The sequence below is a fragment of the Carassius gibelio genome, chromosome B22, assembly GCF_023724105.1.
Source record: "Carassius gibelio isolate Cgi1373 ecotype wild population from Czech Republic chromosome B22, carGib1.2-hapl.c, whole genome shotgun sequence".
Taxonomy (NCBI): domain Eukaryota; kingdom Metazoa; phylum Chordata; class Actinopteri; order Cypriniformes; family Cyprinidae; genus Carassius; species Carassius gibelio.
The window spans coordinates 38,086,926-38,100,662 of record NC_068417.1 but is presented as its reverse complement, the minus strand read 5'-3'; the positions used below and the strand labels follow the sequence as shown (position 1 = coordinate 38,100,662).

Below are 13,737 nucleotides of genomic sequence, written 5' to 3'. Positions count from 1 at the left end.
TTGAGAATTAACAGAGGTTTAACTCTAATATGTGTCACCATAACAGTGATTAGTGTTTCCATTAGTTGCACTCTTAACTCTTATTTTATCTTTTGTCTTTTTTAGCTGCTGTGACGGTGTGTTTGTTAAACACATTTACGGCATCAAAGAAAGCTAAAACGAATTTAGGTCAAGTGATGGCGGTTATCTGTTGATGGTTTTATGATCATCATGAAACAGGCTGATTTGCTTTTTTTGATCTAACAATTGTTTCATTAATATGTTCACATCACAAACCCTGTCTTTCTGCAGCATAATAACCAGGAATATTACAACAAACAGAAGATTTTAACAAACATGAAAAACTCAATCTATGATGACACACACATACATCAACAGTCAGCACATGAATCTCAATAATGGTGACAATCAAATGTACCTTGCTGCAATGCATGCTGGGTACTAGCATAGTACAAAACTCCCAGCATGCATTGCAACATGAATAAATTATGCAGCTGAATTGTCCTATTATTTCGTTTAATTCTTAATATTTTCTTATATTTTTTGCTGTTGTTTAGTTGTGACTTAGTAGCTTTTCAGTGAAGTTCTGAATTGATCAGTTTATCTAAATATTTCTGATTGTCACCATTATCGAGATTCATGTGATGATTGTTTATATATGTTTGTGGCAGCATAGTTTAAGCTTTTTTTAGCTCATGTTTGTTAAAATATTTTAACTGATTGTTATAATACTGCTGGATCTCATATGGCAGAAACACAGGGTTTGTAATATGAATGTATCATTGGAACAACATTATTGTTAGATTAAAAAAACCCACCAGTGTACTTCATGATGATTATAAAACCATCAACAGATAACAGCCATCACTTGATATCATGTCACTCTAGCTTTCTTTGAAGCTGCAAATGTGATTAACAAACACACTGTCACAGCAGCCAAAAAAAGACAAAATATGTAATAAGAGTTAAGAGCCCAACGAATGATAACACTAATCACTGTTATGGTGAAACACATTAGAGTTAAACCTCTGTTTATTCTCAATAAAAACGTTTGTAGATGTCTAACAGAAATAAAATAAGTCTGGTTAGTAATAAGAGAAGCTGGTAAAGCTGTTTGTGGAGTTGTTTAATCCTCCTCTGCTGAGATCTTGAGCGATTTAATGTCTTCTTTTATCTACAGTTGATTTCATCTAAGTTTGTGGCTGAAGTCAGTTGTAGTTCTTGTGTTTCTGCTCATCTCTTTTTCTGTTCTCTTCTTTCATTCAGTGATTCTGCTTGTTAACAGGCTTATTAAGGCTGAAATGACTTCATATTTAATATATACACAGAATTTGTGGCTCAGATAAGATCAATTTCTGGTTAATTTCTTTACTCTTGGCTGACATGTGGCATTGCTATGGCCTGCTTGTGGCTCAAATCTGGCAAACAGAAGTGGTCCACCCAAGTGCCATCAGTCCACGCTGCATGTGGGCCAGATCATCTTTCCACGGGGGCCAGATGTGGGCCAGATCTGGGCCGAAAAAATGTTGCTATGTGGGACATATTCTTACAAATAAAATAATATTTATTTAATTCAGCATTTATTTGTGTGTGTGTGTTTGTGTGTGTGAGAGAGAGAAAATGGTCAGTGTTGTTTATAATAGGTGTTGGTAGCTGGTTTTGAGGCCAGGGGTTGGTGGCTCCCATTTGAATCACTGTGGTTCCAAGCCAGCCATTTTTCACAGTTCCATCAAGTGCTAAACTGTTCATGGTTTTGGTCTTGTTTAATCCCACCATGGAGAAAACCCTCTCAGCATAGGTATTTGAATGAGCGAGCACTAACACTAATGCAGCTATTTTAGAAAGCCTCCCTGCTTATGTCCCTCACACCTTGATGGACAAAGGAGTTCTCTTGTCTGCAGACTAAGCACCAGTAAAAAGAGCTAGTGGTTCCCTTTGTGATGAATGGCCATCGGGTTGACCACTCCTTCTTAAAGGAACACCTATAGGTGGCTGTTCTACATAACCCTCTCTTTTTCCCTGTTTCCAGTGGGTTCTCCACTGTTTCCTCTATGGTCCTCCACAGTCTCTTCCAAGCACCCATCCTCTACTGGCACCCTAACTGCCTCCCCTACTGTATTCTCAACAGCCTCCTCCTCTGACCTAGCCACCTTTTTAGGGAGCTGGGCCCGCATTCATAAAGATTCTAAGAATCCTCTCAGAAAACTCTTAATTTAGCTTAAAAACTTTTACGTAGGAGTCTTAGCTTAAGAGTGATTCGGGACCGATCTGAGAGCAACTCTGAGTAAGGAAAAGACAAAAACTTTCATCTTAGTGAGGAGGCGGGGTTGACCCCGTTGCTATGTATGACACAATCTTTTGAAGACTGTGATTGGTTGGTTGTCCAAGAAGGAAAAAAAAGAGTGATTTTAAGTATAGGGTCTATTCTAATTCTCACTTTGAATTTACATGCGTAATTTTTCCTATTTGACCGTTCTCTCTCTCTCTCTCTCTCACACACACACACACACACACATTATATGTGTGTATATGAATTCTATTTTTTTATTTACCATGCTTTTAATTTCCTATAAGGTATTTGATTGGCCTAGAATGATAAAAATTGTTCCACTCTTTCTAATTACAGTGATTGAAGTGGCAGTTTGAATGTTGGTTTTAATGTATCAAACATGGAATCAAAACCAAGAAGGGCGAGAAAGTCAAACTGGACAGAGGAACAGTGTTTACTGTTAGCCCAGTTAGTGGATGAACACAAGGCCATTCTTAAAGGAAAATTCGGGCCGGGTGTCACAGCAAGAGACAAGAAGCAGACATAGGACCGTATAGCACAAACTATTAACGGTTCGTTCCCCCTGCTTGTGCGCACCTATAAGCCTGCTATATTCATAAATGCAGTTTTTTGAGCCTGCAAGGTGGTAATGTCCAGTGGAAACGAAATGAACTGCGACACAATAAGATGTTCTGAAAGTGCTGTAATTGTGTGATCACTTTGCTTACAGAAGGCTGTGACAGACCCAAGTCATCACTATTGCATTGTTGCATTTTCCCAGTTGCCAAATATTGTAATGTAGTGATTACTTTAATTTATATATTAAATTATAAATTATTATATAATCTATACCGTCTTATTAACTCACTGTCATCCATTGTCTGCAACACATTTCTTCTGCCTCTTCATCTTTCTGCCATTTTCTCCTCCGCTAAAGAAACTCTTAAGCCTCTTAAAAATCCTCGTCTGTGCTCCTAACAAGTTTGACCTTAAGACCTCTTTTAAGGGTTAAGATGCTTTATGAATTACTTTTTTCTTTACTAGGATTTTTTTCTTTAATTTTAAGAGTAAACGCCCACATTTCTAAGAATTTTCTTAGAATTTTGTCACTAGGAACTACTTTTTGCATTAAGATTCTTTATGAATACGGGCCCTGATCTTTTAGAGCAAAGCATGAAAGATTGCTCCTTTGCCTCTTCCCTGACATCTTTGAAATAGACGAATGCAATAATCAATATTATACATTGGATAAAATATAATGAAATAGCCTAGGCAAAACGTTTTGAAAATGGGGACCAGGATGAGGTGCAGTAAAAATAAAAGGAAAGAAAAAACAAAAAATAATTCAAACTATTATGGATACTGCCATACAAGTATTATGGATAGGCCTATTATGGAAGTCTCTTATATAAAACTGTCAGAGTAGCCCCGCATCCTCTTCAACGTGTAACTTTGGCAATAAAAAAATAATAGTGGGCTAATAATAGGCACAAAAGCTACGGCCGACCACGTATAATGGCCAAAATTGCGTGCGTGTCGGGGTCATAATAACCATCAGACCAAAACATATCTTAGACTGTTTTTAAAAAATTTAAAATTAATATATTGATAAAAAAAAAAAAATCATATAGTGAAAATCTGTGTCATTGTCTTGGCAAGTCTGTAACTGTAACGTTACCTACTTCAGCGAGCGTCTGGATCTGTGTTGCACACGAGCCTGTAAAAATCTTACCCGGATACAGCAATGCTATTTTCTGATTGGCTGATCGGTAGCTATATTTTTTTATTTGATTAGCTGGTGCGTGTCGGGGCCTTCGGGGAACTCACTTGATTCCTCTACCTGTTTCACTGTTTAAAAAAATAGCGCCGCAACTTGGTGGGCGTTATCCTCGTAATGTCTCTGCGTGAGAAATACAAGGTGTGGCGTGTGAGCGTGTGAACGGATTGAAATGCGTGGGTCTCACGCCCAATGCGTGAGACTTGAGAGCCGTGCTGCTGGTTACCAGAGCACTCGTGTATTGATTATTTTCACCAGCAGAGGGCGCTGTGAGCTACACTGATTGCTTGGCCATGTGCTGCTACTTCATTCCTGAAGAACTGAACCTGGACGACAGCAGGACTCTATAATCATCAATCCTCAGAAGAGACACCGTTGTCAATATATAAAGGTAGTATGTTGAATTAAAATAACACTGTTTGTATGTACTTTATAATTGCCTTTCTAACTTTATAAATATAATTTTATGACTCCTGTTGTTTTAACAGATACTGAATTTGATGGAGACACTTTAATGAACCTAACTAAGACTATGAAAGCTAAAATATTCCCAAAAAATGAAGGATGAAGTTAAATTTATAAGATTACAAGAAAACCTAAATACGGAGATGCCAGCAAGACCACAGACACCACGAGTAAGTTACTATTCTACGTGTGTTTAAAAATATGTGGACACCTTTACTAATTATTATTATTTACTATTGTAATTATTTAATGGAATGTACGGAAGAGCTTATTGACTTTGACATTTTCTTATATTTATGCATTTGGTTGTTATTACAAAGCAACTTTATTGCATTCCCATTTTTAATGGGATGCTCAGTTAGGAGTGATGGTCAGGTCAGGTGTCCACATATGTTTAGATGAACTATATTGTTATCTTTGCAGATCATTGATCTGCTTTTACCATACTAACATGCACCTTTCTGTGAACTTTTTTGTAGGACTTCCTGTTGATATTCAAGACAACATATTGCTTGTTTGTAGCAAAAAAAAAAAAAAAAAGCCCTTTGACAGGACAAAGCAAACAAGATCAAAAACAATTCAAGGTCTGTTTGATTAAATGCGCATATACATGCTAATTTCCATGCAGTAAGTTTATAATTTTAGAGAATGATGAGTGTAAAAATGTTTTTCTCTATTTTCAGGTATGCAACAGTGAACACAAGTTGTGTTCAGACCTTGTTACCAAATACCAGTTCTTGAGAGAAAAGACTGGCAAAGGATGTGCTTAAAAACTAATTCAAAAAAGAAAGAACACCTTTGATTAATGTTGAAGAAAAAATGACATTTGCTGCAGGTTCAGCAAAGTAAGAAAACAGATCATTTTTCCAGGAGTCCATAAAAAATTATCGCAATCATTGTAGAGGTAGGTTTGCTAAAAATTAAGTGACACTTCAATACTTACATTTCTATTATCCTGTGAGAAGGTTTCATGTATATGTTTATTTATTTATTTTGCAGATTAAGGATCTATCTGGTCAAGATTTGTATCAAAAGAGGTCAAGGTCAGTTTGGGTAAGAGTCACAGACAGAGTCTGAAGGCACAAACAGAGATCAGCGAGAGCCAAAGAAGAGCAGCAGGGGGAAATATTGTTACTGAGCTGGATGAAGAAAAACAAATCTGTGTTGATTTGGCACACAAAGGTAATAAATCACTGATTTGCATGAACAGTAAAGCTAAGAATCACAATGATCAGAAACATAGTGTAATAATATTAAAACTCCATAATCATCGGGAAGAAGGAGGCGGGAACCGGCGGACAATCAAATAACATTTTAATAATTCAAAATAAACACAAAACAGCGCACCAGCCCCTCACGGACGACTGGTGCGCTCAAATAAAAACCAAAACATAAAATAAGGCCCAGGCCTGGTCCTCTCTCGTCCTTCACTATCGTTGCTCCAGTTTTATATCCTTCCATCTCCTACGTGGGACTTGAGACCGGCGGTGGGGCGCAGGTGTCGCTGATTTCCCAATCATTCCGCCGGCCTCACTCCTTGTTCCCACGTCCCTCGGCCCCGCCCCACTCGCCACATACCCCCATCGCCCCTCGCAGGCCGGGGGGTACCCTCTCACGGGGACCTGCGGGAACCTTGGGGTAGGACAGACGTGGCGAGAGAAAAGGAGATGGAAGGAGGAGCGACAGAGACGAGAGAGGGGGGAGAGGAAAAAAAAAAAATTCCGGTTCCCAGACGCACTGCTGCTCGGCCCTCCACCAGCTGGGTGATCTCCTCCGCGGTGCCTGGCGGTGGCACTGGACGGCCCTCGGCGGACGGCACGACACTCCTCCGCTGCCCAGTGGACGGCGACGGCTCCTCCGGTTTTGGGCGGCCGGCAGGAGTCCCCCGTTCCCTGCCCCTCCGGATTCCTTCACGGAGGCAGCAGGCTCCGGCCCCCTGGCGAACGGCGCCGACTCCTCCGCTCCCTCACGGACGGCAGCCGCCCCTCCATATCGTGGGCGGCCGGCAGCGAGCTCGCCCGTCCCCGGCAACTCGCTCCAGCCCACCGCCTCGAGCGTCCATGGCGGCACACTCCTCGCCTGCTCGATGGCACCGCGGATTCACCACAGCGGCGAGGAATCTTCAGCAGTGCGTCCCTCCTTCTCCCGGGCTTCGGCACCACTGTAATAATATTAAAACTCCATAATCATCGGGAAGAAGGAGGCGGGAAGCGGCGGACAATCAAATAACATTTTAATAATTCAAAATAAACACAAAACAGCGCACCAGCCCCTCACGGACGACTGGTGCGCTCAAATAAAAACCAAAACATAAAATAAGGCCCAGGCCTGGTCCTCTCTCGTCTTCACTATCGTCGCTCCAGTTTTATATCCTTCCATCTCCTACGTGGGACTCGAGACCGGCGGTGGGGCGCAGGTGTCGCTGATTTCCCAATCATTCCGCCGGCCTCACTCCTTGTTCTCATGTCCCTCGGCCCCGCCCCACTCGCCACACATAGTATGCCATATTCAATTAAACAAAGTTTCTATTAAAGGTGTCAGTGGTTGCTGCTGTCCTGCTGTTTCCACTTCTGTTAAAGGAGAGTCTGAGATCTCTTTATGTCATCAGTGAGGTGAGTGTATTTGTGTCCATAATATCTAAATCTATAATTTGTTCTTTTTCAACCCCGTCTCTTGGTTATGATTTCTTCTAAACATTTGTTTTTAGAATAGAATTATTCTATGGATATATATATATATATATATATATATATATATATATATATATATATATATATATATAATACATTTCAAGTTAACTACTAAATATTGTTATAGTATAACATTATTTTCTCCTTGTTTAGGAACCAGATACACCCAACCCTGTGCTGTTTATAAAGGGACATGCCTTGGATGCAGAGTCTCTTTAAGAAATAATGATGGAAGTGAAGGAGGAGGTCTGTGAAGTAGACGATGTGAACACAGCTCTACTCTTCAACTTCAACACTGAATATGCTTCAAATTTGAGAGATACCCTGACTTTTACTGAAAACTGTTTAATGTATCAACAAAAACCAATATGCCACCCACAATGGCCAATTATTATTATTTGTTTTATTAAATTAATGTGTATGTATATAAATGCATGATATTTATATTTGTTTATGTATGTGTTTGGTAGTTTGTTTAGTAATACATATTTATGGATGATTGTTTATTTATTTGTGTTTGTTGGTTTGTTTGTAATACATATTTATGTATTAAACAGTTTATGGAGAATCATGGTGTTCTGTGTTTATAGTGAAATTGGATTAGTAATGTATAATAATAATAATAACAACAACAACAATAATGTTATTGCTATCTAGAAAAGGGTTCATAAAGGAACTGATGAGGGTCATTAATGCACCTTTAAATGAAGGTTCCAATTAGAACCTTTTCAAAAAGGTTCAAAAATGAACCTTTAAGGTTCCCCCACAGTTGCAATCTCCAGGAACCTCAAAAGGTTCATTTTTGAACCTTTTCTTCTAAGAGAGAGCACTTTAGCATCCTGAATCATGGACTACCACCTCCAGCAACGAAAAAACTCAAGCGATAAACATATATGTTGGATACGGACGCCTACATAGATGCAGTCAACTATGGAAAAAGTGATTTAAAAGCGTTTTTCTTCTTCTTCTTTTTCCTGAAGTATCAATTTTGTAGTTATTTTGAGCCATGTATTCTCCTCTGTTGTTCTTCATCGTCCTCCATGGCATCTTCCTTGTGTGTGCCTCCAATGCATGGAGCAGTCAAAGTATCCCACGAAAAACCATTCAGTATGAGGGTAAGGTTAATTTTCATTGAGTTTATAAAGCTAATTATAAGCATCTTGTCTTCAACCCTTGTTACCTACGCTATGGCCAAGCAAGTACTTTGCTGTATGTGAAATATGTAGTTTTTATACAACTGCTAGTTTATCAAGAATATTTAGGTATTACCGGTAGTTTAATTTTCAACTCTGTTACCTGCAACTTTCAAAATGAAGGCAAGATTAATTCTTCGTTGAGATTATAACTGTGAGATAAATATTAGCATCTATTTCAGTCTTCAACCCTGTTACCTATGTTATTGTAAGCATGAATGATCAAAAAAATATTTGCTTTATTGAAAATATTTAATTTTTATATAACTGCTGGTTTACTTAGAAAATGTTGTATCAAACTAGTACCGTATTTGCTTAATTTGCAACCCTGTTACTTGCCACTTTTAATATGAAGGTCAGATTCATCTTAGGCTAAATATAACTATGTACAACTATGAGCTAAGTGTTAGCATTAGCATATGTTGAAATATTACACAAATCATGTGTTTCTTCATTTGATATGTTTTAAACAGTTATATAAAGTTGCTTAACATGAAAATAGCTACTTTTTAACACAGGACGTCTGTATTAGGGTGACTTGGACATTAACCCTCTTTAACTTTTTGACTGTTTCTAACAGTTAAAATAATAATTATAATATGATAATGTAAATAACAGTTTTGGCATAAACTATCAAAATTATATATATAAAACAGTCATTGTTGTTTAAACGTAATGGCCAAAAACCTACTAACAATATTTAAACATGTCTGATAATATTGTGCACAATTTGCAACCCCGTTACCAAATGATTTTCCCCTTTTACCAAAAATATAAACATCCTATAATTTTGACACCCAGGAAATAACATCTTTTAGTCAATTTGTACACCATAATAGGAAGATTCTGGCCCTGTTGCGGCTCCAGGGCGTTCGAGTATTGAATTGCCTGGACGATTGGCTGGTGTTAAGCACAATCGCAGACTCAAGCACACTCCCATCGGGATCTTGTGCTGAATCATCTAAACAGCCTGGGCTCATGCACAAATTTCTAGAAGAGTGTTTTAATTCCCTCTCAGCGGATAACCTTCTGGAATAAACTTGACTCTCGCGCGATGACAGCAAGACTATCTCTCTCGCGCACTCAGTCTCTCGCGTCATGCGTACGTCACTTCAAAGTTGGTCACACAGTGACGGTGAGTTTGTGCCTCAGACTTTTAGGTCTAATGGTATCGGCATCCCCTGTAATCCGTCTGGGCTTACTTCATATGCACCCTTTCAGTGGTGGAAGACAAGCCAGAACATTTCACCCCGTTGTCTTCCGCATCGGACGATTTCGGTGACACGGAGGTGTGTTATGTCAATAAGACAATGGATGTCAACCGAATTCCTTCTAGCTGGAGTTCGGCTGGGGATTTGTGCTTCCCCAGAGACTGTCACGACGGACGCGTCTTTGACCGGTTGGGGAGCTGTTTGTCAAGGGCGCTCAGCTCACGGAATTTGGATGGCGACACAACGCAGTTGGCATATAAACAGGTTGGAATTACTGGCGGTTTTTCTAGCTCTCCAGTTTTTCTCGAATCTGCTGATCGGCCGTCATGTACTACTCAGATCAGACAACATAGCGGTTGTGTCGTATCTGTATTATCAAGGAGGATTACGCTCTCGCCCCTTGTGCAGGCTGGCGAGAAGCTCACAATTGGTAACAGTGTGAGCTCACAATTGGCCCAGAACCAGCTTGTATGCTTTTCTCCGATTCGTTAATTCCAGTGGTGTTATCCAAAAGGATTCGGCTGGACAGAGTGGAGCAGCTGCTGCTGGTAGCTCCGTGGTGGCCCACACAGCCATGGTTTGAGGACGTGGTCAGTCTGTTAGCGGGCTCTCAAAGGAGATTCCCCTCAGACAGGACTTACCTTCGCGACCACAGGGAATGATTTGGCACCATGGCCAGATCTATGGAAGCTGTGGGCGTGGCCTCTGAGCGGAGTGAGTTAATATGTCCCGGTCTTTCTGTTGAAATCACCGAGACTATAATGAATTCTAGGGCAGCTTCTACGAGACGCTTATATGCTTTCCAATGGAAACTGTTTACGACCTGGTGTGGAATTCGTAATTGGATCTGGTTTACTGCCCAGTGGCTTCAGTACTGAGTTCCTTCAAGACCGTTTCTCTATAGAGTAACGCCAGCCACTCTGAAAGTTTATGTGGCAGCCATTTCAGCTAACCACGTGTATATATATATATATATAGATGGTGCTTCAGTGGGCCGTCATCCGCTGGTCTCTCGTTTTATACAAGGTGCGTGACGGCTGAGGCCTTTCCGCCCTGTGCGAGTTCCTTCATGGGATTTATCCATTGTGTTGCAAGGTTTATCAGGGCATTCGTTAGCCCTTTGAAACTATACCAGATAAAATCCTGACTAAAAGACAGTTCTTCTTGTGGCTTTATCCTCCCTCAAGAAAGTTGGGGATTTACAGGCTTTTTCTGTTTCGCCCTCGTGCATGGATTTTCACCAGGCTCTGTGGAAGCATTGCTGCGACCGAGGCCTAATTATGTCCCTAGGTCGCTTCGAACCCTTTCACTTTCAACAAGTGGTCTTGGAGGCTTTACCCCCTGCAGAGGTGGGGTCAGGAGATCTGAGTCTTTGCTCTGTCAGAGCGCTGAAGACTTATGTTGATCGAACAGCTCCATGGCATGAGTCCAACCAGCTTTGTCTGTTAGGACACATAATAGAGGTCATGCTGTCACAAAGCAGCGCATGTCACATTGGCTGATGGAGACTATATCTTTAGCCTATGAGGCGCACGGAATCGCTTCGCCCTTAGGAATTAGAGCTTATTCCACGAGAGCAGTGGCTTCATCACAAGCTTTCTCAGTGGTTCTTCTATATGATGTCTGTGCTGCGGCAGGACGTTCTTCACCGAGCACTTTTGTCAAGATTTACAGTCTGGATGTGAGGATGGCTCCTGGTTCCCGGGTTCTGTCTGCTTTAGCAGATGCTTTCCTTGGATTCCAACTATCAGGTACGTCAGGTGTTATGGTATAGCGTTCCCATAGCCGGTGACGTCACCGCAGCATCGAAGTGACCTATGAAAGGGAACTATTCTGTCCTAGATGCGTGTTCCATCTACGCAACATTGACAGATAGCTAACAGGAGTCAGAAAAGGGCAGACGCAGTAGTAAAGTTGAAAGTTGTTTTTGTGCTTTTTTTTAAAACTGAAATATACAAAGATTACAAACGTCTTGTTACAAAATATTCTCAAAATAAATACAAATGAATTTCCGCTGTTTACAAATATTCTCTGAGCACATATTAAAAGGCTACAATCAGTTCTTCTTAGTGTAATTATAAACAAATTGCCATCACTGTTGAATAGTTCGTTTTTAACCTGTTAACTGTCACTCACGTTTTTGAAGACTTGAATGTGCATGATACAAACCTAAATTTTTATAATTCATGACTGAAAACATTTTGTAACATGATTTTGATGTACCATTTACATGGTAATGCAATGTCTGATTTTAAAATGGGTTTTAAAGGATGAATTTTGAGATTTTATGTTTTCAAGTGATATATAGCTTCTGATGATTTCTAAAATGTGATAGAGAAAAAAGCAACGAGGAAGTATTTTTTTTAAACAAAGGTCAAAGCTCCTTTTGTAATGTAGATTTCTGAGGGTGCACTCTTGTCATAAATTAATCTATTACTTTTCCTACATAATTTTTAACAAAAAATATTGGTAAAATATATATTTGGGAGTCTTAGACCTTTCCAACGATATATAGTTTGTCAAGATTAGATTAGATTTGATTGTAATATAGTATAGTCAACATAGGCGTCCCGTATACAGGACGGGGTGACAGTTAACAGGTTAAACTCAAACTACTGAATTACAAATATTTATATACACGTTCATGCAAACACTGAAAAAAGATAACAAACTTACAGCAAAAACGGCAAAGCCTTTCTGAGGCACAAAAACGTAAAGAAAACAGAGAGATGACTTGTTGGCCCACTGCACAGAAAGAAATTGGAACACAGCGGCTATTTCCTGGTTAACCTCTAACCCAAGAGTCACATGACCTAAACCAACCACTAAGAAAACCACTAAGAAAATGGTTTATAATAATCAATTTCTTTGTTATAACACCAACTGCCACAAGATGGTGATAGCAAATAAAAAACAAATGTATGTCATGACACTCCCCGTCTGGTATTGTTTAGATACCACCATATAACCTGAGAATGTTCACATAAGACCTCACAAATATCAGTCCTCCGATGGCATGAGCAGAACTGTTTCCGATATAGGTCTGAGGAATGTCTTGATTGTCCCATTCCTTGCAACTCTTAGTTAAACCGTTCTGACTCTTTTGTCACTGCTAGGAAAAATCTTGGTCACAAGAGCCATAGGCCATTCATTGCGCTTACTTTGAGCATCCGAAGGACAACATCGCCCTCTCTTAGATTTCGTCGTTCCTCTTGCAATTTGCTTCGGCTTTGAAGCGTTGAGAGGTATTCAAGCCTCCATCTATTCCAGAAAGTATTAGCAAGATGTTGCACCCTTCTCCATTGCTGTCTATGGAGATTGGTTTCCTTGAAGTCACCTGGAGGTGGGAGGAGCGTATGACCCTTTTGAGTTAGGAGCATGACTGGAGTTAACAAGAAAGATGATTCTGGGTCTGTTGAAATATGAACAAGGGGTCTTGCATTGACAATTCCAGTAACCTCTGTAATCAAGGTAGACAACACTTCATGTGTCAAGCGGGAAGGACTGATCTGTTGGAGCATGGAATCTAGTATGCGCCTGGAGACTTCTATCATCCGCTCCCAGGCTCCTCCCATGTGGGATGCGTGAGGTGGATTGAAGACCCATGAACAACCCTCTCCACCCAGGTACTTCCTCACACTAGGCTCTTGAGGATCATTTACCACAATTTCCAGCTCTTTACAGGCTCCTACAAAATTGGTCCCTCAATCAGACCGGATTTGTTTGACAGGACCTTGTAGAGCAAAAAACCTTCTCAAGGCGTTTATAAAGGTGGATGAATCCATATTGTCAATCAGCTCAATATGAATGGCACAAATACTCATACAAGTGAAAAGAACAGCCCATCTTTTGTTCTTAGCTTGTCCTCCTCGCGTGCGCCTTGCGACAACTGTCCAAGGTCCAAAAACATCAAGACAGACGTGCGTGAAGGGAGGTTCAGTGCTCAGGCGATCGATGGGCAAGTCCGCCATCTTCTGCTCAGTTACCTTCCCACGAAGCTTGTTGCATACGATGCACTTGTGTACAATGCTGTTGATAAGCTTCCTAACACCAACAATCCAATACCCTGCATTGCGGATAGCTGATTCAGTAAACACACGACCCTGATGCTCGACTCGATCATGGTGATACT

The 13,737-nt window shown here is 40.3% G+C and overlaps 1 long non-coding RNA gene across 1 annotated transcript; it reads left to right on the top strand.

The window, feature by feature from the left end:
• The first annotated feature begins 3,812 nt into the window (after nucleotides 1-3,812).
• Nucleotides 3,813-8,043, top strand: LOC127987921 (uncharacterized). Its single transcript, XR_008161471.1, has 7 exons — nucleotides 3,813-4,437; nucleotides 4,535-4,681; nucleotides 4,991-5,095; nucleotides 5,195-5,415; nucleotides 5,511-5,693; nucleotides 7,046-7,123; nucleotides 7,355-8,043. It is a non-coding gene; the product is annotated as an uncharacterized LOC127987921 (long non-coding RNA).
• The last annotated feature ends 5,694 nt before the right edge of the window (nucleotides 8,044-13,737 follow it).